The sequence below is a fragment of the Astyanax mexicanus genome, chromosome 8, assembly GCF_023375975.1.
Source record: "Astyanax mexicanus isolate ESR-SI-001 chromosome 8, AstMex3_surface, whole genome shotgun sequence".
NCBI classification, from domain to species: Eukaryota; Metazoa; Chordata; class Actinopteri; order Characiformes; family Acestrorhamphidae; genus Astyanax; species Astyanax mexicanus.
This window is the reverse complement of record NC_064415.1, coordinates 51,621,213-51,646,221: the sequence shown is the minus strand read 5'-3', so window position 1 is coordinate 51,646,221 and position 25,009 is coordinate 51,621,213. Positions and strand designations below refer to the sequence as shown.

Genomic DNA, 25,009 nt, shown 5'->3' with positions numbered 1-25,009 from the left:
TCACAAACCATCAAGCCAAACTGCACTGCTTGAATTGTTGCACCAGGAGTAAAGGCATAAAGTTATCCAAAAGCAGTGTGTAAGACTGGTGGAGCAGAACACGATGCCAAGATGCATGAAAACTGTGATTAAAAACCAGGGTTATTGCACCAAATATTGATTTCTGAACTCTTAAAACCCTTTATGAATATGAACTTGTTTTCTTTGCATTATTTGAGGTCTGAAAGCTCTGCATCTTTTTTGTTATTTCAGCCATTTCTCATTTTCTGCAAAAAATGCTCTAAATGACAATATTTTATTTGGAATTTGGGAGAAATGTTGTCTGTAGTTTATAGAATAAAACAATGCTCATTTTACTCAAACATAAACCTATAAATACCAAAATCTGAAAAACTGATTCAGAAACTGAAGTGGTCTCTTAATTTTTTTCCAGAGCTATACACTGTGGCCCTGGATAAGCTAAATTTGCTTAAATCATTTTAGGTAATGGGTTACCTTCACTTCAAGCCAATAGAAAGAAAGTGGTCAATGACAATAAACTTAATTCAGATTTCTTAGGTTGCTGCAACTCAAAAATCTCAGTTTAACAGAAGGCATATGTGGCCACAAATGATTCACCTAACTCAAAATAGTTTTGTAATCTTTGGAAATATCCAATTTTATGTAAAAACACACTTTATTCATTGATTTGTACCCAGTGCTGTTCAAGAGCTTCGCTGGGCAATTAGCTTAGCCTGGCTTGACCAGCTTGAGCTGGCCACACTGTTTGTTTTTTTTTTTCAGCTGGGATCTCTGCTCCAAATGAAAACTTAATTTTTGTTCTTTTAATTAATTATGCATTAATTTACCATATGATCCTGGCCACTGTTACGACTAACCTCCTAATCCCTGTACAATTAGCCCTGCCTGAAGGGTTTTGGCAAATTTTGCAATTAAAAGATCATTCTATACATTATTTATAATCAAATTACTTGCCACTCAAATAAACTCCATTAAACATGAAGTCTAGTTTAGAAAAAATAATTTGTGGAAGTTATTACTGTAGAAAAAACAGTTAGAATAACTTTTGTGTTTTTTTTCATAACTACTATATAATAAAACAGACATACAGTACAATTTTAATGTGTAATATTCACATTCATTTTATGACCAAAATGTTATGACCACCTCCTTGTTTCTACACTTACTGTCCCTCTTCTGGCAGCTCCACTGATTGTAAAGAAACACTTTAGGTCAGGGGTGTCCAAACTACGGCCTGCGGGCCATTTGCAGCCCGTTTCCTTTTTTAGAAATAAAATGAAAGTTGGCCCGCTGTTAAGCTGGTTTTTATAATGTGAGATTCAAAGTTTGAATGTTAGGTGTCAGAAACGGGCCAGAGAGTCTAAAAGCGGAGAGGGTGCACAGTGGTAGCGCAGAAAAACGGGCCAAAGAGTCTAAAAGCGAAGAGGGTGCGCAGTTAAAGCGCAGAAAAACGGGCCAAAGAGTCTAAAAGCAGAGAGGGTGCACAGTTAAAGCGCAGAAAAACGGGCCAAAGAGTCTAAAAGTTGCCGTAATAAAGAGTTTAATATTAAGGAGTTTAATATTAAGAGACATATTTCTTCTTCTGGCCCCCAACAAAAAAAGTTTGGGTTTAGTCTAAGGGGCTGCCACTATGATTGGGAGATCTCTGGTTCAAATCCTGGTCATGCAGCTTGCCATCAGCTGCCGGAGCCCCAAGAGAAAGCACAACTGGTCTTGCTCTCTCTGGGTGGATAGATGGCGCTGTTTCCCCTCATCACCCCAAAGGGTGATGCCGATCAGCACAAGACTGCATCTGTGAGCTGATGTATCAGGAACCTCGTCGCGTTTTTTTCTTCTGAGTGCTCTGTGATGCTAATCTGCAATGCTGCATCAGCAGCAGTTTGAAAAGAGGCGGAGTCTGACTTGACATGTGTCTAAGGAGGAGGCTTGTGCTAGTCTTCACCCTCTTTATCCTTGTGTTGTGGGATCACTAGTGATAGGGGATATGGTGGAGAGAAAGAATGAGGAATGTGACCTGAGTCACTGTATTATATAACTTCACAAATGAGTGTATAGTGTAAGTATGGATCATATGCCATGAAGTATAATTTCCTGGAACACCTTAACCCCAGAACTGGATTTACGGTGTTCAGTATCTAATGTTAAAGGCTTAATCTGCGGCTCCAGAGCTCAGAATCTGTTCCACAGCCTCGATAACCTTGTGTTTTGTCATCTCCCGTGCAGCCGGCCTCAGCAGCTGGACCTGGTGGAGAACTACTGCCATGACTGGGGGATTCTCAGACAGACAGAGTCACAGAGCAGCCATCACTGCCAGACATGTGACTGTACATGACAGCTTCAGAGAGACAGTGGGTGACAAGCGTACTCCCAGAGTTCCTCTGGATTTCCTTTCCGAAAGATCTTTGTTGTTGTCAAAAAGACTCACGTTTGACATCTTCAGACGTGCTCTTTTATATACGATCTTCAGATGCCTACATTGGTCAGATAGTGTTTCTGTATAAATTAATGGATGCTCAATTCATTGGTTAGCCATTTGAGCAGCAAATATTTGTATTTGTATATATATATATATATATATATATATATATATATATATATATATATATATATATATATATATATATATATATATATATATATATAAAACTATTAAAGTATTTTTACAAGAAAGCACAGGAAATGAAACTGAAACACTTGGTTTTAGACCACAATAATTTATTGTCTTGACGGACAGTTCTGGTGGAAACAGGAGAGTTGAGGTGCACATTGAATTCTGCAGTGATTTGATCAGCCGTGGTTTTATGTTTTTTGAATACAATCCGGGTTAGCACCTGAACATCCCTTTCAGACAGCTTCCTCTTACAGCGTCCACAGTTAATCCTGTTGGATGTTATTGGTCCTTCTTGGTGGTATGCTGACATTACCCTGGGTACCGTGGGTCTTGATTCATCACAAAGACTTGCTGTCTTGGTCACAGATGTGCCAGCAAGACGTGCACCAACAATTTGTCCTCTTTTGAACTCTGGTATGTCACCCATAATGTTGTGTGCATTGCAATATTTAGAGCAGAACTGTGCTCTTACCCTGCTAATTGAACCAACCTTCACACTCTGCTCTTACTGGTGCAATAATGTGCAATTAATGAAGCTTGATCACCAGGCTGCTCCAATTTAGCATTGAAACCTCCCACAATAAAATGATGACAGGTGATTCAGATTCATTGTCCAACCCCTTTTGAAAAAACAAAATATGCATATAGTCACCCTAGATTTACAGTGATTTTATACAGCTGTAACTTTGCACTGTGGTGGTTTGTTTTAGTGTAAGCTAAAGTTACAGTAAAAGAGTAAGAGTCTTATATATGTTTAATCACTTCTTCATCCATGAGGTCTTACTCGATACGCCTAAGCCTATAAAGAAACCTCGAATGGATGAGTCGAATGGGAAAGAAAGAGAGACAAAGAGAAAGAGAGAAAGACAGAGAGAGAGAGAGTGATACAGAGAGAGTGAATGCCCCTGAAGGCTCTTGTTGCATTTGGAATCCTCGACGAACACTGACATGGATGTAATTGGTGGAAACTAGCTTGAGAGGAAGCAATGACCAGTTTTGATGCGGGGCCAAAGTGGCTCTTTCTTGCATCTCCTCTAGTCAACCCCTCCCATCCTTCTTTTTTCATCCCTCAACTTCTCTTCTCTCTCTCTCTCTCTCTGTCTTCTTCACCATCCCCTCGTCACCCCCCCTCCCACTTACAAATCCCCTGCTTTTGTTCATGCTCTCCTCAGAGCCTGCAGGGATGTGGTGGGTGAATCCTCCAATCCTCCAACATGGCGCACATACACACACACACTAAAGGCCAAAAGTTTGGACACACCTTCTCTCTCTTTTTTTCATGCGTTTTCTTTATTTTCATGACTATTTACATTGTAGATTCTCAATGAAGGCATCAAAACTGAACTCATGAATGAATGAACTCATGTGGAGTTTTATGTACAAAAAAACAACAAAAAAAAGGTGAAATAACATGTTTAGTATTCTATTCTGGTGACTGTGGAGGACAGCTCATTTTTTTTGTTAAGTACATAAAACTCCACATGTGTTTATTCATAGTTTTGATGCCTTCAGTGAGAATCTACAATGTAAATAGTCATGGAAATAAAGAAAACGCATTGAAAAAGTGAAGCCGTGTCCAAACTTTTGGCCTGGTTCCAGAGCCACCATCAGGATTAACCCTCTGCATCCCGGCTCATATTCAAACCCCCGCTTTAATGGGTTCTCCGCTGGCCACGCTGGGCCCTGTAAACAGTGCCGCCACCGTTCACCAGCGCTGGCAGATGGCCCATGGTGCGGCTGAGATTAATCTGTGAGAAAGTGAATGCTTCGTAGCGTGTGGCCACAGCGGGGGGAACGGCAACCACCGACACCCTGTAATCACATTCCTGAACCTCTCGCAGCAACATACAAGCAACAGCAACAAGCAACCCCACCCGAGGTCCAGGTCTGACGACGCCTCCGTTTACTGGAGATACAAACACCATTAGCCTTGCTACTGGAAGTCATCTCCTTTAGACAGTGGGATAAGATAATAAAGTTTCCAAAGTTTTTCCATTACCTTAAACATGGCCGACATGACAAGACGTAAAGTGCCCTATCGTACACTCAAAAAGTGCGTTGTGATGCTCGTTGCTATCTTACACCCGTCAATCGACAGTCGATTTTCACGCCTTGCACCAGTGTTGTTAATAGCATTGGAGTTTCTCCAGCACTAAGGCTGGGTGCAGCAGCAGCATTAGCATTAGCCGCTAACTGCAGTGCTAGCAGGATATAAATGCCGCCCTATAGTAGTGCTGGGCGATATGAGAAAAATAATATATCACGATATCAAATGAAAGCAGATGAGGCAAAACCACATTATGAAGCTTTTTTTGCGAAGATTACTTTATTAAAACTTATATAAACCGAGTTTATGCAAATGCGGTTAGCGGCTAATGCTAATGCTGCTGCACCTAGCCTTAGTGCTGAAAAAACTTTACTGAAAAGTCTCCCTTATAACTCTGTACTTCCAAGGAAGACATAAAGTGCCCTATCGTACACCCTGCTCAAAAATTGCTTGTTGCGATCTTACCCCCAGTCTACAGTCTACTTTCACACCTTGCGCCAGCGTCGTTAATAGCACTGGAGTTTCTCCAGCACTAAGGCTGGGTGCAGCAGCACTAGCATTAACCGCTAACTGCAGTGCTAGCAGGATATAAATGCCACCCTATAGCGCTAGACTGTGCTAGAGTGTTCCGGTAACCCAGGGCTAGTGCTATCAGCTAGCAGTTCGTCCTTGTAGACACACAGTCTACAGTCTAATCTACTACAATATACTTATTGCTGAATAGTGGAAGAGCTAGTGCTGCGGTTAGCGGCTAATGCTAATGCTGTTGCACCTAGCCTTAGTGCTGTAAAAACTTCCCTGAAAAGTCTCCCTTATAACGATATACTTCAAAGGAAGACACAAAGGGCCCTATCGTACACCCTCCTCAAAAATTGCTTGTTGCGATCCTACCCCCAGTCTACAGTCTACTTTCACACCTTCTGCCAGTGTCGATAATAGCACTGGAGTTTAAGAAAAAATAAAAAATCTATGCTGATGGGTGTGGAAGTCTGGAAGTGAGGTAAGTTCAGGTAAATTTCTGGCGTGTTTCTATCTTGGCAACAACAGTCAACAGTCAACTCCTCAATACTATCTTAGGGCATTTTCACACCAGCACTATTTGGTTCGTTTAAAACGTTTAAAACTCGAATCCGTTTGTAACTTTAATTCGGTTCAACTGAGCAAGTGTGAAAACAGTAATCGCAGTCTGGTGCGGATCAAAACGAATTCTGAAGTAATCTGGCCTCGATCTGACCCAGCTATTACATATATTCCATTTATTTGAGCTAAACTTTTGATAAAGCAAAGTTTAAACTGATTACCACAGCTATGAACAAACAATGTGTCCGTGCACGTGAAGGCTGTGCTGAGTTCACTGCTCACAGCAGTGCATCTGCACTGCACGTCCAATCACTGTGTTTAAAAGCACAGCGTTTCAGCGTTTAGTGTTAAGGTACAGATAATTATAGGTGCGCATTTTGGTGTGTTTAGGTTTATGCCTGTGTGAAACCAAACCAAACAAAGGGAGAAAACGCTCCAAATCAACAAACTCATCAACTGATTTGGACGAGAGAAATCAGCTAGCCATGCAGGAGTGCCGTTAATAATGTTTAATAATGTCTTAACTTAACACCCTGGTTGCTGAGTATAATATGACAATCAGCTCGAGCCAAATGTTCCAAGACTGGTATTTAATTTATTTACATTCTGAAAATTTGAAAAAATTTGAAATCTCCCACAGGATACTTGGGCTGGACACTGCATGTTTACCCTCTAATCCACTTAATAATTCCAGATCAGTAACAGGAATCAACCCAAAAATTATGCAGGTTTGAAAATAGATATAAAAACTAGACAAACATAATGAAACTAAAAGTTTGGAGGTCATGAACTGTTTGATTTGTATTCAGAAAAATATAGATTTTAAAATAAAGTTTAGAAAAGAGTCAATTTTACGATTTAATTTATTCTATTTTGGCATTAGCAGATTTACTTAAATATTTTTTTTTCTATTTTTTTTTCTATTACAATTACAAATATGCTTTTAAGTAATGTTCCTTATCAAACATGAAAGCTCTTTATGTACTGTTGACTAGAAATCCTCAAGATTTTGGTTTATTAAGGGATTAGACTTTGAAAGGCCGAGGAGACATTTCTATATGAATTTGATTGTAATCACATTTTAAATAACCTCCAAATAGGGTTTGGATCCGATCTGATTAGCAAAAATCTGACTGTAACGTGTTTTTTTGTTTCCCAGACTATCAAAAATCAATCTGGATGTAAGATGTAAGATTTAAGCTTGCAGTCTGAATATAGCCATAGCTTAATGGTCTTGTATCCTATCCTGACAGTTCTGAGACGGACAGTGTGAATCGTAAGCAGGTGTGTAAGAGTTAACAGCTGCTGTGATTTTTAACATTCAATTACCTTTGCTCCACACATCTCCCCTAAGCCTCGCAAGAGGCCTGCAGCCGGCGTCCGCGGCACGCGCCTCGCATACCAAAGAGAAGCCGGCGTGTCGTTAAATGCCGGCTGCTGGGTGACTGGTGGAAAGCAGAGAGCGGTAGGGAAATGACTGTACTGATGTTGGAGAGCGCCGAGCCTTCTGTGCTCCACTGCTGGAGTTCATTTGCTTCCACATGCATATTCCATGAGCACAGCGAACTTCACGGCTAAGCAGATTGATTGAAGAGCCACGTTCATTTATGAAAGCGCGAGGACAAGTCAAGGAAGGGGAATGGGGAGGAAAGTTCAATTTGAGAGCAAGGCCCTTAGCAGGACTCGGGGAAATTTTTGCATATATAGAAGAGTGTGTGGGCGAGAGGGGAGGGGGACGGTGGACTTGTGAATCACATCATTACTAAGCGCCGGACACTACAATTCCACAGCATCAGATACAGAATAAACTCGAATACAATAATACAAAAAAATTAGAGCAGAGATAATGAGAAAATAAGATTAGACCTTAGACCTTCAGACAGCCTGTATCTGTTTTACTTAACCCTCCTGTTATGTTCTGGGTCAAGGTAAATTGCAATGTTTTGCAGAACTAATGTTTTATATATACATATATATATTTTTTCTTTAAAAATTACAAAATGGTGAAACAAAAAAATAAGAACATGTATTTTTTTTTTAAATTTGTGAATAATCGTAAATGAAGCATTACCTGTTAGAATTAAGAAACACCATTGCACTAAATATTGATAGAATAGTGTTTCCCAGTGTGTTTCCCCAGTTATTTTCCGTCACATGTCTGTCATTTGTAGCTCCGCCCCTCGTTACCTGTCTGTTGTTTCATGTTAGTATATATAGTACCCTTTAGTCTATGTTTGCTGTCGGTCTTTGCACCTTCCTCTTTCGTTTGTCTTGCCACGTTTACAGTAGTTTATTTCCACGTCCCGTAGTTCTTTGTTTATCAGTTATTGTCTGTTTATTCCGTGTTTCTTTCTGTAGTTTGTTTCCTTGTTTATTTCTTGTTTATATTTATGTTTATTTCCTTGTTTATATATCCCCAGCCCTGTTTAGTTTTTATCTGTCTAGAATTTGTTCTTGGTTATTTTCCCTGTTTGTTTATGTATTTATATTTCCTCGTTTATTCCTTATTTGTTTGTTTGTTTATTTGTTATTTAATAAATCTTGTCTTACCCGCTTTTACGTCCGCCTCCCGTCCGCTCCCTAAGTCACAAATTAGCAATAATAAAATATTAGGATTATTAAGATTATTAGGATTTTTTTTTTTGCTTCATTAAATCTTTTGGATGGTTAAACGTGCACCAGGTCAATGTGACCCAGAAACAGGATTACTGTTCCTGACAAATGAACATAACAGGAGGGTTAATCTTATTTATTCTTACCTTTTATTTCTTATTTTAGTTCTTTTTCTTCATTTCTTAGTTCATTTTTTTTTTCTTTATTATTTATTCATTTTTATAGTTTTGTATTGTTGCTTTTTAATTTATTTTATTATCATATTATTATTATTATTATTATTATTATTATTATTATTATTATTATTATTATTAATAATAATAATAATAATAATTAATTTATTATTATTTTTTTTTTATTGTACTATGCAAAAGTCTTTATTTCTTCATCAAACCTATTTTTATTTTAATTGTATTATTCTTTTATACTTATTCTATTTTTATTTTCATCTATTTTTTTTTTATTTACTGTTATTTTTAAATGATTAAACGTAGTTATGATTTTTTTTATCATGTCAATCCCTGTTTTTTATAAATGCTCGACTACATTAACAATAAAGGTTGATTGATTGAAGGTTACACCTGGTCACTTCATGCGATTAAGATTGTATTCTGATTAGATTTGATCAACCCGTTAGCCAGACTGGAATCTGATTGCTGTGTGGGATGCGAATATGCAAATGTGCTTCGCTACACAGCAACCAGTTGTTTATTTGTTCAGCCAGTGTCTGTGCTGTGCTAGATGCTAATGAATGCTGCTGTAATATTCAGAATTTTCTGTTATAAAATGTAAAGTTGTAAAAATGCAAATGATTGATGTTTAATTCAATGTTTTATTTATTTAGTTTTTTTTAGTTTTTTCCTACATTGTAAATTAATATTGAAGTCATTTAGACTATGAAGGAACACGTAAGGAATCATGTAGCAACTTAACTCTCAACACTGATTGAGACCTGTTTTTTTTTATCAGAATGGATCAGGGTTGTCCAAACTACGGCCCGCAGGCCATTTGCGGCCCGTTTTCTTTTTTGGAGCGGTCCGCGAGGTATTTTAGAAATAGAATGAAAGTTGGCCCGCTGTTAAGCAGGTTTTTATAATGTGAGATTCAAAGTTTGAACGCTAGGTGTCAGAAACGGGCCAAAGAGTCAGAGAGAGTGCGCATTTCTAGCACAGAAAAATGGGGCAAAGAGTCTAAAAGCGGAGAGGGTGCGCATTTCTAGCACAGAAAAACGGGGCAAAGAGTCTAAAAGCGGAGAGGGTGCGCATTTCTAGCGCAGAAAAACGGGCCAAAGAGTCTAAAAGCGGAGAGGGTGCGCATTTCTAGCGCAGAAAAACCGGGCAAAAGAGACTAAAAGTTGCCGTAATTAAGGAGTTTAATATTAAGAGACATCATGAAATTAAACATCAATTTGAAAAATCTTAGTTTACACAACACTGTCAAAGATAAAGATAGTAAGTCAAGTAAAATGGTGTGTCAATGAAATAATCAGGAAAAAAGTATTATTTAAAGTGGTATATTTCATTATTTGTTTTATTACAGAGTCTGTGGCCCGGGACTTCAAATATATTTCTCCTTCTGGCCCCCAACAAAAAAAGTTTGGACACCCCTGGAATGGACTATAAACAAGTCAAAGAAAAAGTTTATTAGCTAATAAAACAATAGTTTAGCCCTGCCCACTAATTTTATGTAACTTATAATAAACTCAAATAAAAAGGCTTTTAAAAACAATACTTAATTAAACTGCTTCTAGTTAATATTCTGCTTAAGTATGCAAAAAAATGTACAAAATGACAAAAATCCACTCCTTTCCTCACGACATCAAGGTGAGATCCAAGCGCAGCCACAATATACCACACACTGCAAACACCTCCACCACTACCACCACCCATTCCCAACACCATCCTCACTACACCACACACACGCCCAGCGCTACACCGCCCACACACTCTCACGCTGCCGACGCCGTTCCCGTGCTGGTGTACATTTCTGAGAAAGCGAGAGCGTTCTCTACGTGCGATGGAACCAGATCAGGGTTAAAAATACACACGGGCACACGGTAGCCCAAAACAGAAAGAGAGGGGGCTTCAGAGGAGACAGTTTCATTTAGATTCTGCCCCCCCCCCCCCCCCCAGTTTCCTGCTCCTCTGAGGCCTTGTGGATTAAACCCTTTTGTAAGTCAGGAAAGTTGGTGCCGCCAAGATTTTTAAATGAAGGGGTGGAGTGGAGGAGTGAGGGAGGGGGGGGGGTGTCTTAATTGGAAAAGGCTTTAGATACTCCTGCCCCTGATTAAAAGGCTCTGTGCCATAGACAGAGAGAGAGAGAGAGAGAGAGAGAGAGAGAGAGAATGACATCTGAAGGAGAACAGAGAAAGAGAAATGGATGGAGAGAGAAAAAGAGGGAGGCAAAGAGAACAAAAAAGCGAGGGAGAGCCTGAGAGCCAAAAAAAAACAAATGAGAGTGAGGGAGCAAAAGAACTGAAGGAGTGTAGTGAAAAAGTGATGAGAAATGAGAAAAGAGGTGTTAAAAAATAAGATGCAAGAGGTAAGAGAGAAAAAGAGATATAGATGAATTACAGAGAAAGAAGGGGAGAGTGTGAGATAAACCAATACAGATATAGAAAGAGAGAAGGAGAAAAGAGAAAAGGAGATATCGATATTAGAGAGAGGGAAAGAGAGGGATGTAAAGTATAGAATATTTAAAAAAAAGGATTGCAAAAGAGTGAAGGCTAAATGAGAGAGAGAGAGAGAGAGAGAGAGAGAGAGTGACATCTGAAGGAGAAGAAAGAAGGAGAAATGGATGGAGAGAGAAAGAGAGGGAGGCAAAGAGAACAAAAAAGTGAGGGAGAGCCTGAGAGCAAAAGAACTGAAGGAGAGTAGTGAAGAAGAGATGAATGAAGAGGAGGAAGTCAATGAGAAATAAAAAAGAGGTGTTAAAAAACTAAAGATGAGAGAAGAGAGAGATAAAGAGGTAAAGTATAGATTGATTAGAGAGAAAGAGGGGGAGAGTGAGAGATAAACAAGTACAGAGAGAAGAGAGAAGGAGAAAAGAGAAAAAGAGATATCGATATTAGAGAGAGGGAAAGAGAGGGATGTGAAGTATAGAATAGTAAAAAAGATTGTGCGAGAGTAAAGGCTAAATGAGAGAGAGAGATAGAAAGAGAAAGAGAGAGAATGACGTGAAGGAGAACAGAGAAAGAGAAAGAGAGAGGGAATGAAAAAAGAGGGAGAGCCTAAGGGCCAAATAAGTAAATAAGAGTGAGAGAGAAACAAATACATAAAAAGAAAGAGAGATGCAAGAGAAGCAGATAGTGAAAACACAGTGGAGAACAATAAATAGGTAATAAAGAGAAGGAAAGAGAGGGATGTGAAGTATAGAATAATTAAAAAGAGAAGGACTGCAGGAGCTAATGAATGCTAAACAAAAGAGAGTAAAAAACAGAAAAAGAGAGAGGCAATGAACAACAGAGAAGCAGAGAATAAATACTGAAAAGAAAATGGATAAAATATGGATGGAGAGACTAAAGGAAAGTAGAAATGTAAAAAAGGAAAGAAATGAACAGAGAGAGAGGTGAAGTAAAGAATACTTAAGGAGAGAGAATAATTGCAAGAGGGAGTGCAAGCTAAATAAGAGAGTGAAGGAGAGAGAAAGAGAGAGAGAAAGAGAGAGCTGGAGGAGAGCAAAAAAATAGGTAGAGAGAATAAATATAGAGATGGATAGATTGATGAATGGATGGAAGGATGGATGGAGAGAGCAAAGTGAGATACAAAGGGAAATGAGAGAGAGGCAGAGAGAGAAAAAGACAAGAACAGATAGAGAAAGAGAGATGCAAGAGAGACAGATAGTGAAAACAGAAGGAGTGTAGAGAAAAACAGAATAAAAGAGAGAGGGAAATAGAGGGGAGTTAAAAAAAATAAATAAAAAGAGAAATATTGCAAGCGAGAGATTGACGGCTATATAAGAGAGAATGAAAGAAAGAGAAAGTAAAAACGAAAAGAGAGTCAATGAACAACAGAGAAACAGGGAAGGAGAGGAAGGTGAAGCAGAGAATAATTACAGAAACAGAGATGGATAAAATATAGAAGGAGAGAGTGAAAAGAGATGAAATGGGACATAGGAAGAGAGGGAAATATGGAAAGATGGAAATATGGAGCCAATAGCAACAAAATAAAGGACAGAAATGAACAGAGAGAGAGAGTGAAGGAGAGAAAAAGAGAGACAGAGAGACAGGTAGAGAAACAGGAGGAGAGAATAAATATAGAGATGAATAGATTATTAGATGGATAAGAGGATGGATGGATGAATAGAGGGATAGAAGGAGAGAGCAAAGTGAGATACAATGGGAAACGATAAAAAGAAGCAGAGAGAGAGAAGGACAACTGGAGAAGAGCAGAGAGAGATAGACAGAGGTTAACCAGAGAATTAATAGAGAGAATAAGAAATACAAAGATGGGAATAGAGAGGTAGAGAGAGAGGGAGAGCAAATGGCTGATAGAAAACTGATGGAGTGAATTAGAGAATTACTGAATAAATAGACAGATACAATGATGGATTGATGAAGAGATCAGAGAGAAAGCAAAGAGGGAAACAATGGAAATAAGGAGAGAGAAAAGTAACTAGTAAGAACAGTACGATTAAAGAAGAGATAAAGAAGTGTGTGATGAGCTCTGGAGGAGGGGCTAGCTGACGTTCTATCATTCTGGCCCCTCAGTGTCAATGGGGTTGGGGCCAGCCCAGGGGCTTCTGGGAAAATGAGTTCTACCTATCTAAACATTGCTTTATACTTTTTAGACTTTTACAGCTGGAGCCCACAGTGAGTGAGCACAGGGGAGAGGTCTCTCGCCCTTTTTTCTCTTTCTTTCTCTCTCCCTCTCTCTCTCTTTCTCTCTTTCTCTCTCTCTCTCTCTCTCTTTCTCTCTCTCTCTCCATCCGAAGGTGTAGACGGCTTTAACGTATTAATCAGCTCTGCTCGTGTACACTTCAGAAACGTCGCTCTGGAATATTCATGAGACGTGTGACGGCCTATAAGGCTGCTTATTCATCCCGTTAATCATATGCAAGTGAAAGATTCTGCTTGAGTCATATGCACATGTCTTATTAACCAAGCCATAATTGAGTAAGTGTGTGTGCGCGTGTGAGCGTGTGTGTATATATGTGTGTGTGTATGAGTGTGTGTGTGTGTGTGTGTGTGTGTGTGTAAGCAGCAAATGTGTGGCTAAACGACAGAGGAGGTAGTGGGGTTTGGCTCTTTGTGCTGGCTGCACCGCTCGCCGCCTCCGGGGCCGATTAGGCTGTCTCTCACTGCCGTCCAAAGCACCCTCAGCTGGGCTTTAGTGTAGCGGATTATCCCCTTTTCCCCTCCACAGCCCGGCCGGCTGGCTGGCTGACTGACCGCCGTGCCCCGGCCAGGGCCGCTGCAGGCTGGGGTGCTGGCGGTTCCCCTGGGTGACTCCGCGAGAGCAGCATCCAGCTGCTGTGGATAGATCAGTGATCACCGCGGGCGGGCGGCCGCTTAACACACACGACTGCGCAACCGGCATGGCTCGGGCATGGCTCGGGACTAGACAGCTGGAAGAGTGTGTGTGTTTGTCTGTGTGTGTGTGTGTGTGTGTGTGTGTAGCTCTACTCATCTTACTTTAAGCTTCTGTCAGTGGTGTAAAACAGCTTTTCAACCCAGGGGCCCACCAGTCTTCCAAACAGGCAATACAGCTAGCGTTTAGCCTCATAAGGAAAGGTTTTATTAACTAGCTCAGTAAACAAATATTGGTCTATCCAGCATCTGGCTTGGCTCTTTAGCTTGATAAGCTAATATCTGACTAGCTATACAGCATATTACACAAATGTGTGACTAGCAATTTAAATTGATAAACAAATGCTATCTGAGTAGTTAGCATTAACTGTAGCTAAGTCAACAAGCGTTTGATTAGCTATTTAACTGAATTAAAAGCCTGACTAGCTAAATGAGATAGCGTTTAGCCTCAAAATGAAAGGTTTTATTTATTAGCTCAATAAACAAATATTGGTCTATCTACCATCTGGATTGCCTCTTTGGCTTGGTAAGCAACCTGAGTAGCTAAATGAGATAGAGAGGAAAGGAGAGAGAGAGAGTTAACTTTAAGCTTCTGTCAGTGGTGTAAAACAGCTTTTCAACCCAGGGGCCCACCAGTCTTCCAAACAGGCAATACAGCTAGCGTTTAGCCTCATAAGGAAAGGTTTTATTAACTAGCTCAGTAAACAAATATTGGTCTATCTAGCATCTGGCTTGGCTCTTTAGCTTGATAAGCTAATATCTGACTAGCTATACAGCATATTACACAAATGTGCGACTATCCATTTAACTTGATAAACAAATGCTATCTGACTAGTTAGCATTAACTGTAGTTAAGTCAACAAGTGTTTGATTAGCTATTTAACTGAATTAAAAGCCTGACTAGCTAAATGAGATAGCGTTTAGTCTCAAAATGAAAGGTTTTATTAATAAGCTCAATAAACAAATATTGGTCTCTCTAGCATCTGGCTTGACTCTTTAGCTTGATAAGCTAATGTCTGACTAGCTATACAGCATATTACACAAATGTGCAACTAGCCATTTAACTTGATAAACAAATAATATCAGACTAGCTAGCATTAACTGTAGCTAAGTAAACAAGTCTTTGAATAACTATAACTAAATTAACAACCTGAGTAGCTAAATGAGATATAGAGGAAAGGAGAGAGAGAGAGTTAACTTTAAGCTTCTGTCAGTGGTGTAAAACAGCTGTTTAACCCAGGGGCCCACCAGTCTTCCAAACAGGCAATACAGCTAGCGTTTAGCCTCATAAGAAAAGGTTTTATTAACCAGCTCAGTAAACAAATATTGGTCTATCCAGCATCTGGCTTGACTCTTTAGCTTGATAAGCTAATATCTGACTAGCTATACAGCATATTACACAAATATGTGACTAGCCATTTAGCTTGAAAAACAACTGTCTGACTACACAGCATTTAACTTGATGAACAAATGATATCTGACTAACTAGCATTACCTGTACCTTGGTAAACACATCTTTGATGAGCATATGATACCTAGCTTAACCATAGGTATAGGTTTGAGTGAAATTTACATGATGGTTTTATTCTATAAACTACGGACAAAATTTCTCCCAAATTCCAAATAAAAATATTGTAATTTAGAGCATTTATTTGCAGAAAAAGAGAAATGGCTGAAGCTTTCAGACCTCAAAAAATGCAAAGAAAACAAGTTCATATTGATAAAGTTTTAAGAGTTCAGAAATCAATATTTGGTGGAATAATCCTGTTGGTTTTTAATCACAGTTTTCATGCATCTTGGCATCATGTTCTCCTCCACCAGTCTTACACACTGCTTTTGGATAACTTTATGCTGCTTTACTCCTGGTGCAAAAATTCAAGCAGTTCAGTTTGGTGGTTTGATGGCTTGTGATCATCCATCTTCCTCTTGATTATCTTCCAGAGGTTTTCAATTTGGTAAAATCAAAGAAACTCATCATTTTTAAGTGTCAGTAGTCCACTCATAAACTTGGAAAATGTGTGTTAAAATTGCAAGAGGTTTCCAAAAGCCCTTATAAGTTGTGAGTAGACTGAAATGTCATGGTTATAAATGATGTCTACCTGCAAAATCTGATTAAAACAAAGCCATTTTGGTGGAAAAGGACCCGCCAGCTGGAGGCGACTGGATTAAAGGGTTCCAAGAGGCCAGCCAGGTGGAGACAGGCAGGTGAGAAAGAAGCAGGGAGTGCTTTGTGTGAGTCTGAGCTATTGCTGATGGAGTTAATTAGAGGAGCAGCTCCCCTCCTCGCTGTGTGCTGATATTGGCTTGAGAGCCTGAGCACACACAGAGATGGCAGGTGTCAGGCGGAGTGCCGGCTTTGACAAATATAAAGAGGGGATTCCTATGGTCTGGTCGTGTGCGTGCGAGTGTTTATTCCTTTGGTTTTGACGTCAGTTCAGTCCCGGCAGACAAAAGAAAATTAAAAATAAAATAAAAAAAGAGACAGTATCGGCCAGCATCCGCCGCCTATTAAAAGCACTGTCATGCCAAGGTCATGCCGCTCGCGACTCCTCTGCAGAGCATTAATAGAAAGCCATGCCATTATTCTCCAGTGAAAAGCCACGGGGCATGGAGGCAAGAGAGACCTGCTGGGCCCTCGACACGTCCTGAAATGCACGCATGCAACCACAGAGGGGAGGGAGGAACGCAAGCAGGAGAGAGCGGATAAAGGCTTAAGGGAAAGCACAGGCCCAGAGGAGGAGGAAAGGCGGAGGCGGCATAAAGAAGCAGGAGCAAATGAGGGGCGAAAGAAAAGCACAAACGGCATCCGAAAGAGTGGGAACAAGAGGATGGAGAACACTGACCAACAAAAGGAAAAATCCCACAGGAGGAAAACACAAAAAGTCACCCCTAAAAACATCGAGAGCTGTGGGACGACCGGAGCCGGAAGGACTGAAGAAGTGAGACGACTGAAAGGAATGCTAAACATGGGTGGTGCCCAAAGACATTAAGGAAAAGAAAATATGCATAGTGGAACATGATTTGCATCCCAGTTTTATGCCCATTGTTTCCTATTCTTACCCACTAGCTTGGAATCCTCCTATCACATGATGCTATGTGACTGCAACAGCTGAACATGCTGAACGTGATAGAGTAAAAAAAATGCTAACTGCTAGTTCTTGTTCTAATTGAGTCAGCTAATGGACACCCATGTTTGGTAGCATCACACCAATTGATTGGAAAAGAGAAAAAAAAGACCACCCTACACACTCAATTGAGCTCTCTAAACCCCCAACAAAAGATGGCCACAAAGGTCAAACCATTAATCTCCGTATAATGGTTTAAATCCAGCCTGGAATCACTAGAGTGCAAGTCTAAGACAAGACTCAAGCTCATGAGCTACTTGGTTGGGCTAGTTTAGACTAGTTTAGACTAGTTTAGTTTAGATAAATCGCGAGCAAGAATCTAGAATGAGTGAAAGTTGGGTCTTGCTTGAAAGTACTTACATCTCCCTCATCTGCCTACTTGCCTTGGACAGTAGGTACAGATCCCTCAGTCAGACAAAGTCCACTCGCTAATCCTGCTGTGTATTGTTCAAGGTTCACAACCAAAATGACTGAAATGTGTTTTTTTAACTGATCTACTGTGTGGTGCTCTGGTGGGGGTTGACTGGTAAGGGGTGGGGCCAGAGTGACATCACAATAAGGGAGCATCCAAACGGCACATAGAAGCATGTGATTCCTTAACTAGGCTAATAAAAGACTCTATTTATAGGATTTGTGGATTTTGACTCTAGTTTACTCCAGTCTGTAGTTAATACCTTTACAACACCAGAATGCAGCTGTCGGTCCCTTGCTAGCTAGGCTAACAGACTGCTGGTGGTAATGAAGATAGCTAGTGGCTAACGGCTAACTGGTCATGCTAACTGTATTTCTGAGCTAAATTAATCGCTGTTCCCAATTAATTATGTTGAAAACACACCTCGGTCGGATTCTGAGTGATGTTGAAATATAATTATATCATACTTAGGTTCTGCCCTTCACTCGCTCTGATTGGTTGACAAGGATTTGAGCCTTAAACCAAGAGACAGCTGTAAAAAAAAATAAAGGTCGCACTATTGAGAAATTGGTCGCACTCTAGAGCCCTAATTAGGGTTACCCAAACAGTTTTTTTTTATTCATTCTTCACCATGCCTACAGTACTCTCTGCACTAGCTAAAAGCAATACATTTACATACCTGAAAATAGCGCCCATCACAGCAGTTGTTTAGGACAAAACAATTTTAAAACTTTTTTTTTTATGTATATAATTTTATTTCCCATTTTCTCACCAATTTACACAGGCAATTACCCAACCCACTCATTAGGACCCCCCCTATCACTAGTGATGCCCCAACACCAGGAGAGTAAAGACTAGCACATGCCTCCCCCGATACATGTGAAGTTAGACTCCGCCTCTTTTTAAACTGCTGCTGATAGCTGTAGCATTGCCGATTAGCACCACAGCGAGCTCGGAGGAAAGCGCAGCGACTCGATTCTTATCGATACATCAGCTCACAGACATCAACCTTGTGCTGATCGACATCACCCTTTGGAGTGATGTGGGAAGAGAGCGCCATCTACTGTAGCCACCCAGACAGAGCAAGGCTAATTGCGCTCTCTCAGGGCTCTGGCGGCTGATGGCAAGCTGCATGAACTACATGAAGGATTCAAACCTCCAGCAATCTCCTGATCATAGTGGCAGCACTTAGCCTGCGGGACCACTCAAAGCCCCTGATATATCATGTTTTATTTTTATTTTTTTAGTATAAATTTAGCGTAAAAAATGCACCACCACCAATAAGCAGGGTAAGAGCACAGTTTTGCTCAAAATATTGCAATGCACACAACATTATGGGTGACATACCAGAGTTCAAAAGAGGACAAATTGTTGGTGCACGTCTTGCTGGCCCATCTGTGACCAAGACAGCAAGTCTTTGTGATGCATCAAGAGCCACAGTATCCAGGGTAATGTCAGCATACCACCAAGAAGAATGAACCACATCCCACATGATTAACTGTGGATGCTGTAAGAGGAAGCTGTCTGAAAGGGATGTTCGGGTGCTAACCCGGATTATTTAAAAAAAAAAAAACATAAAACCACGGCTGATCAAATCACGGCAGAATTCAATGTGCACCTCAACTCTCCTGTTTCCACCAGAACAATAAATTATTGTGGTCTAAAACCAGGTGTTTCAGTTTCATTGTCCAACCCCTGGCCCTGTAGATGTTTGTAAAGACAAAATAATTTTGAGACTTTTTAAGACTTTTAGGATCTACAAAAACCCTACAATCAGACATCTTCCCAAATTTTGAAGTGTTTGAACATCTGAAACTGCCCTCAGCCACTGAAACAGCCAATTATGTTTAAGTAGTATGGCTTAATGAAAGTAATAACTCTTCACTTCACAGGGTTAAACAAAGGGGGAAGGACGAGGAAGGAAAGCTGCAAGGGAGAAGGGGGTGTGGAGAGATGATGGCGGCTGATTTGGCGATGTTATCTCGGGACAGGGAGATGCGTGTGACACAATCTCAAATTGGAAATCACTGTTTCAATCTCGCCTCACTCTGTGCTTGGCCGCTCCGCTGATAACGAGACGAGGCTTAATTCTATTAAAAATAGCCCTGCGAGCTCTGCAGCTGCTGCACGGCCCCGGCCGGCCCCGCCGGAAGACACGCGCCGACTCGCGCTTATCAGCGGTGCGGCCGCTCACCGGAGCCCACCCGCTGGACTTACTTTCATCTCCATCTCAACATCACCATCTATCAGCATCCATCTATCTATCTAATTATCCATCTGTCTCTCTATCACTCAGCCCCATCTGCTCGGCTCAATCTCCTTCTTCCAGCCCCGGCACAAGCTTCAGGGATCCTCCACGCTCCTTCCCTTCTTCCTCTGCGCTCCTCCCTGTTTATCGCTTTAGCTTTTAAGGGCCTGTTTGTCTTCTTTCACCTCTCAGTGTCTTCAGTGTCTCTATTTCTCACATCTTCAGAGAACAGTTCAGCGAAAAGCCAAAAAAGCTGCACAAATCCTCCGCTTACCCCAGATGATGTTGATAGTATAGGTGTAGAATGCTTTGCTTCTAACATTGAGGTCCCACTTTATAATAAGTGTCCCTAAGTACTATGTAGTTACACGGTAACAATCCATGTGTAACAGTGTAACTACTGATGAAGTACACATTATGACAGATTAACTACAGAGGTACAGGTTATGTAATTACACATGTGTATTAAGGTTAATTTTGACTTGTGTAAGTACACATGTGTACCAGGGTGAGTGTACTTACACAAGTAATAGAGCAAGTGTACGTACACATGTGTAACGATGCCCACCAACAGATATTTTCATATCGTCACTGTCCAATGAAAAACAAGTATCTTCATTTTTGTTGATTTTAAGTTTACTACACAACTGGAACAGACAGACTGTATCTTACACTTTGCCAAAATGTCTTGATGAACAGACCAATAGAAACTCTTCAACATTTCTTGAAATAAACTATTTTTACATTGACTTCCTTTATAAGTGCAGAAGGTTGAACAAGATGAACAAATCCACCCATACATGTATTAGATGTTGCTGATACTGTAGGTATAGGATACTTGTCTTAAACTGATTTCCTATCCTGGTTTAATTGAAATAAATGCATTATAATAACTGTTTTAGCCATTTATTCCAAAAAAGTACAAATTTATCTGACATGTCCTTACTGTAACACTGAACATTATAGAGTCACAGTATAGACACTTTGTCTGCAGCAGAAGTCTGGTGGTTTCTGCTTCTGCTTTTCTTTCTCAAAGACTCTCACAGGTTCTACTTTAGGTTTTTGGGATCTGTCTGTCCTTTTGTCACCTTCCAGTCTCTCCAATTTGCTCATCTTGAGTTCAGCAAAAAAGTCAGCTGCACAAATTCCCCATACTGTAGGTGATGGTAGATTTTGCAAAAGTTTCTATATCCAGTTTGAATTGAAATGCATTAGTCACAATTGTAGTTGTGTTTGCCATTTATTTGTTTAAAAATTAACTTGTTATCCAGATTATGAAGGAACACATAAGGAATCATGTAGTGACCTAAAAGGTGTTAAACAAAGCAAAATGTGCAACAGAGGAAACTCTTGCTCCTCCTTTCCTAGGGTCTGATAAGCGCCAGTTTCATCATAATAAAAGTTTTTCATGGTCTTAAATTAAATAGTTCTAGCCATAATATGGATCATTAGAACACAACTCAAATATTCACTATTCACTGTATACCTGTAACTCTACCTCTTCACAACTTTACTTTAACTGATGCTCTCAAACACTTTATTAAGAGACTAAAAAATTCAAGTAATTAACTCTTGATGAGTTCAGCACAGCTGTTAACTGAAAGCCTGAATTCCAGGTGACTCTACCTCATAAAGCTGACTGAGAAAATCCAGCCAAGATGTGCAGATAAAGTGTTAAAATATCATCTGTCTAACACTTTATGTTTTTTTAACATCTTTATGTTAAAGTCATTTGTATGACTTTAGTGTTAATCTACAATGCAGAAATGTTGGTACTGTTTGCTTTATGTTCTTAGGGCTGTTTTTATGTCTCCTAACTTGAGAAAACAGTTCAGTAAAATGTTTAAAGCTGTAAAAAGTATCACTTATCTTCAGTAAACACTTGAGTTAAAAAAAAAAAAAAAAACTGCACAAATCACCCCTCACTCCAGATGTTGTTGAGTGGTGAAGTAGTACTTTTCAAATTGATTTCATAGCCAGATGAAATTAAAAATCAATAAGTCTTTACTCAAAAACAGTGAAAATGACATTCCTGCAACATGTCTTTGCTGTATCAGTGTTGTTATCAGACCTGACTGTGTCAGCCTGCTTAATCTGGACTCTGTACTTTATACCATTTCCATATTTCCCAACATGAAACCACGCCGGAACTCTCACACACTACTGCAGCGTTCCTGCTCACCGAGCTACTGATTGTACACACCTGATTTCCTCAGTAATTATACCCCTTTACTTTCACCCTGTCCTTGCCGAGTATTGAATTTAGTTTTCCTAGCTCTTCTACAATGTGTTCCATTGTTTTTTTCTCCTCTTAGTGACCCGTTTTGTTTTCTCGTTTTCTCGCCTTGCCTGTTTTATTTTCTTGCCTTTTCTCTGTACTTGATGGATTTTTCTGTGCATGACCTTGGACTGCCTGACTACCCATTGGTATGTTGTTTTCTACTGCTGCCATTTTGTTACGGCCCCTGCCTGCCCCTTATTACCCCTGTAAGTCTAGCCCTATTATTAATAAACTTTGTGATTTGTATCTGCTGTGAAGACCAGGGCTGCACGATATATCGTTTAAGCATCGCCATCGCGATGTGCGCATGCGCAATAGTCACATGGCAGGACGTGTGATGTCACTAAAGGCATTAAATCAAATACGTCATGTTGCAATGTTTTGATTCCTGAAATAAGAAGTAGATACAAAGCGCTGTCTCTGTGTCTGTGTGAGTGACAAGCTGCTGCTCCCTGAGAAGCGCGAGGGGGAGTAAACACGAGGTAACCACATGGCCTCCATCCACATGGTTGGGCACGTGCTTGTAAACATGAGCACGTGTTGAAAGCTGTGCACCTCAGTTCAGCACAGATTTGCTGTGCAGAAATTTCCAGCTACAGCTAAATTCACGCTGTTTAGTCCCAGAAAAACAAACACCTTTTTAAACAGCCATTTATATGCCTGATTAAAGGGCTGATTACTGTTGTTTTGCTGTTTTCCTCGGGTTTTGAGTTGAGCTAGGCCCTGACTCAGCTCTTGATTGGTCCGGACACGAGACAGTGCACAGGTGTGGGCGGGGCTGGTGACATCATGGGCTCTGCATTGTTTAATCTTGCGATATTTGTACATTTATGATGTAAAATTTTATCTGCAGTAGATACTCTGATTTAATACGATTTCACATGCTGTATTTGAGAATACACTAGAAGTGATTGTACTTGCCATTTAAACAAAAAAAGTGAAAGTCATTAGTGCAACGTGTCCTTTTCAGGGATCTTCCCCTCCTTCCCTTCCTTCTCTAAAGCTCTTGTCGTTCTTGCTTCAGCTTTTTAGGGTCTGTTTATCTTTTTACACCTCTTTTAGTTTCTATTTTGCTCATAGTGAGAGAGATAGAGTTCATTGAAAAGTCAGATCTGACGTTGATGTTTTAAATGGATTCATATTGAAGTTAAATTCAGATACTAACAATTAGAAACCATCTGCCAAAACTAATGATAGGACAGTCTACTAACTAGATCTTCTCAAAAACAGTGATTATGTCATTAATGTGACATAATGTGTCTTTATTGCAACAGAGTGTTACAATACAATTCGTCTGCAGCAAACATTTCAACACTTCTTTTCTTCTTTCATCCTTCATGTGTCTGTTTCGCTCATCATTAGAGAACAGTTCAGCAAAAAGTCAGAGCTTCTCAAATCTTTCTTCCCCCAGATGTTGTTGATAGTCTACAGTATGTGTAGCAGACTTTTATATTGACTTTATATCCAGTTTAATTATAAATACATTAGAAATCACTTTACCTTGTGATGGACTTGAGCGCTGTCCAAGTAAAATTCCTGCTTTGCGCCCAAAGATTCCAGATTCCAGACTCCAGACCCACTGCAGTCCTGGCAACAAAGAATCAGATCATTAATAATTGGTGACTTTATTAGTGTAAAATGTCCTTACTGTAATACTACTAAATACGTCACAGCAGCATAAACATTTTGAAGCTGATGTCTGAGAGTTTTGGGATTTGTGGGATTTAGTGCCCTCTCTGGTAATAATAAGTAATTGCACCGAGCAAGTGGAAGAATCGTTTTAAACTGGGCGGGTGTGATGCGGTCTCCTTTCAGAGCGGATGAATCTGAATCCAGGTTATGTTCAGTCAGAGAGAAAGAGAGAGAGAGAGAGTGCTCTGTCAGAAACTTCACTTCAACTACACACTTTGGTTCTACTATGAGTGAATGAGCTACTGAGCTCTGAGTTTCCCCTTCTGAAGTCTCCAATGCTCCACCAGCCGCTCGCATTCAGTAAAACTGAGCCAAATCCTCTTTTAGAGGCTGTACATGTGATGTAAATACATAAAAGACGTGGGTATGGTTGTTCCAGCACACTGTTACCATTAAACACAATATTTTTCACTCCTCCACTCAGAAATGCTTCTGATTTCAGTTTAAAAACGAAATAATACGGACTGCCACTTTAACTGCAACAGACGTTTTGAGGATTCTTTCTTTTTCTTTCTCCAGCTGCATTACATATACAGTACACACACTGAGGACATGAAACACCTGGGGAAGGTAACAGGAAGGTGTAGTTAAAACTAAGACAGGTGAAAACACAGGTTAATGTGCAGGACAAAGACAGGAAGGTCTAAAAAAAAGGAAAAACACAAGACAGACACAACCTAAAGTGTAAGATTGGCTGAGCTTGAGCTATTTTATAAAGAAGAATGGGCAAAAATCTCAGTCTCTAGATGCTCAAAGCAGGTGGAGACATACCCCAAAAGATATAATATGCCCTACTTTGTGTTAGTCTATCACCTAAAATCTCAATAAAATACGACAAAATGTAAAAAAGTTCAAGGGGCATGAATATTTTGCCAGCCACTGTTTTATAACATTATTGAAGAAAAGAATAAATGTAAAAAGCTCTGGTTGTGGCCCAAAACTGAGTCTCTACTGCCACTATAAACTTTATTATTAAGACACTGACTGTGTTTTGGAAAGGTCATTGGTTTACTGGGTCAAATGTCAATGTGATTTAAGACTGAGTGCAGCGGCTGAAACTCTCCCGCAGGATCAGATGGATTTCCTTGGTCAGCAAATGCATAACGGGGGGTCCGCACAGAGACCTGAGGCCCAACTAACTGAATGGGAGTAAAGAAAGGAAGAGTGGATGTGTCAGGTGCGGGTGCAGGGAGGACGCGGAGGCGGACGCAAATGCAAACAAAATGGGATTTATTAACGAAAAACAAATACAAAATACACAGGGAACTACCGAAAACAGGACTGAGGAAACTGGGGAAAACATGGAGCACTGACAGACGATAAACGTACAAGGATCGACACCGGGGAAATGG

General features: G+C 40.0%; 1 protein-coding gene across 2 annotated transcripts in view; it reads right to left on the bottom strand.

Moving 5' to 3' along the window:
- The window catches only part of LOC103025951 (uncharacterized), a 379,123-nt gene that overhangs the window by 296,753 nt on the left and 57,361 nt on the right, over nucleotides 1–25,009 (bottom strand). For both annotated transcript variants that reach the window (XM_049482198.1, XM_049482199.1), the window contains exon 2: nucleotides 23,466–23,552. The gene's annotated coding sequence lies outside the window, so the exon portion shown is untranslated. The remainder of the gene's footprint in view (nucleotides 1–23,465; nucleotides 23,553–25,009) is intronic.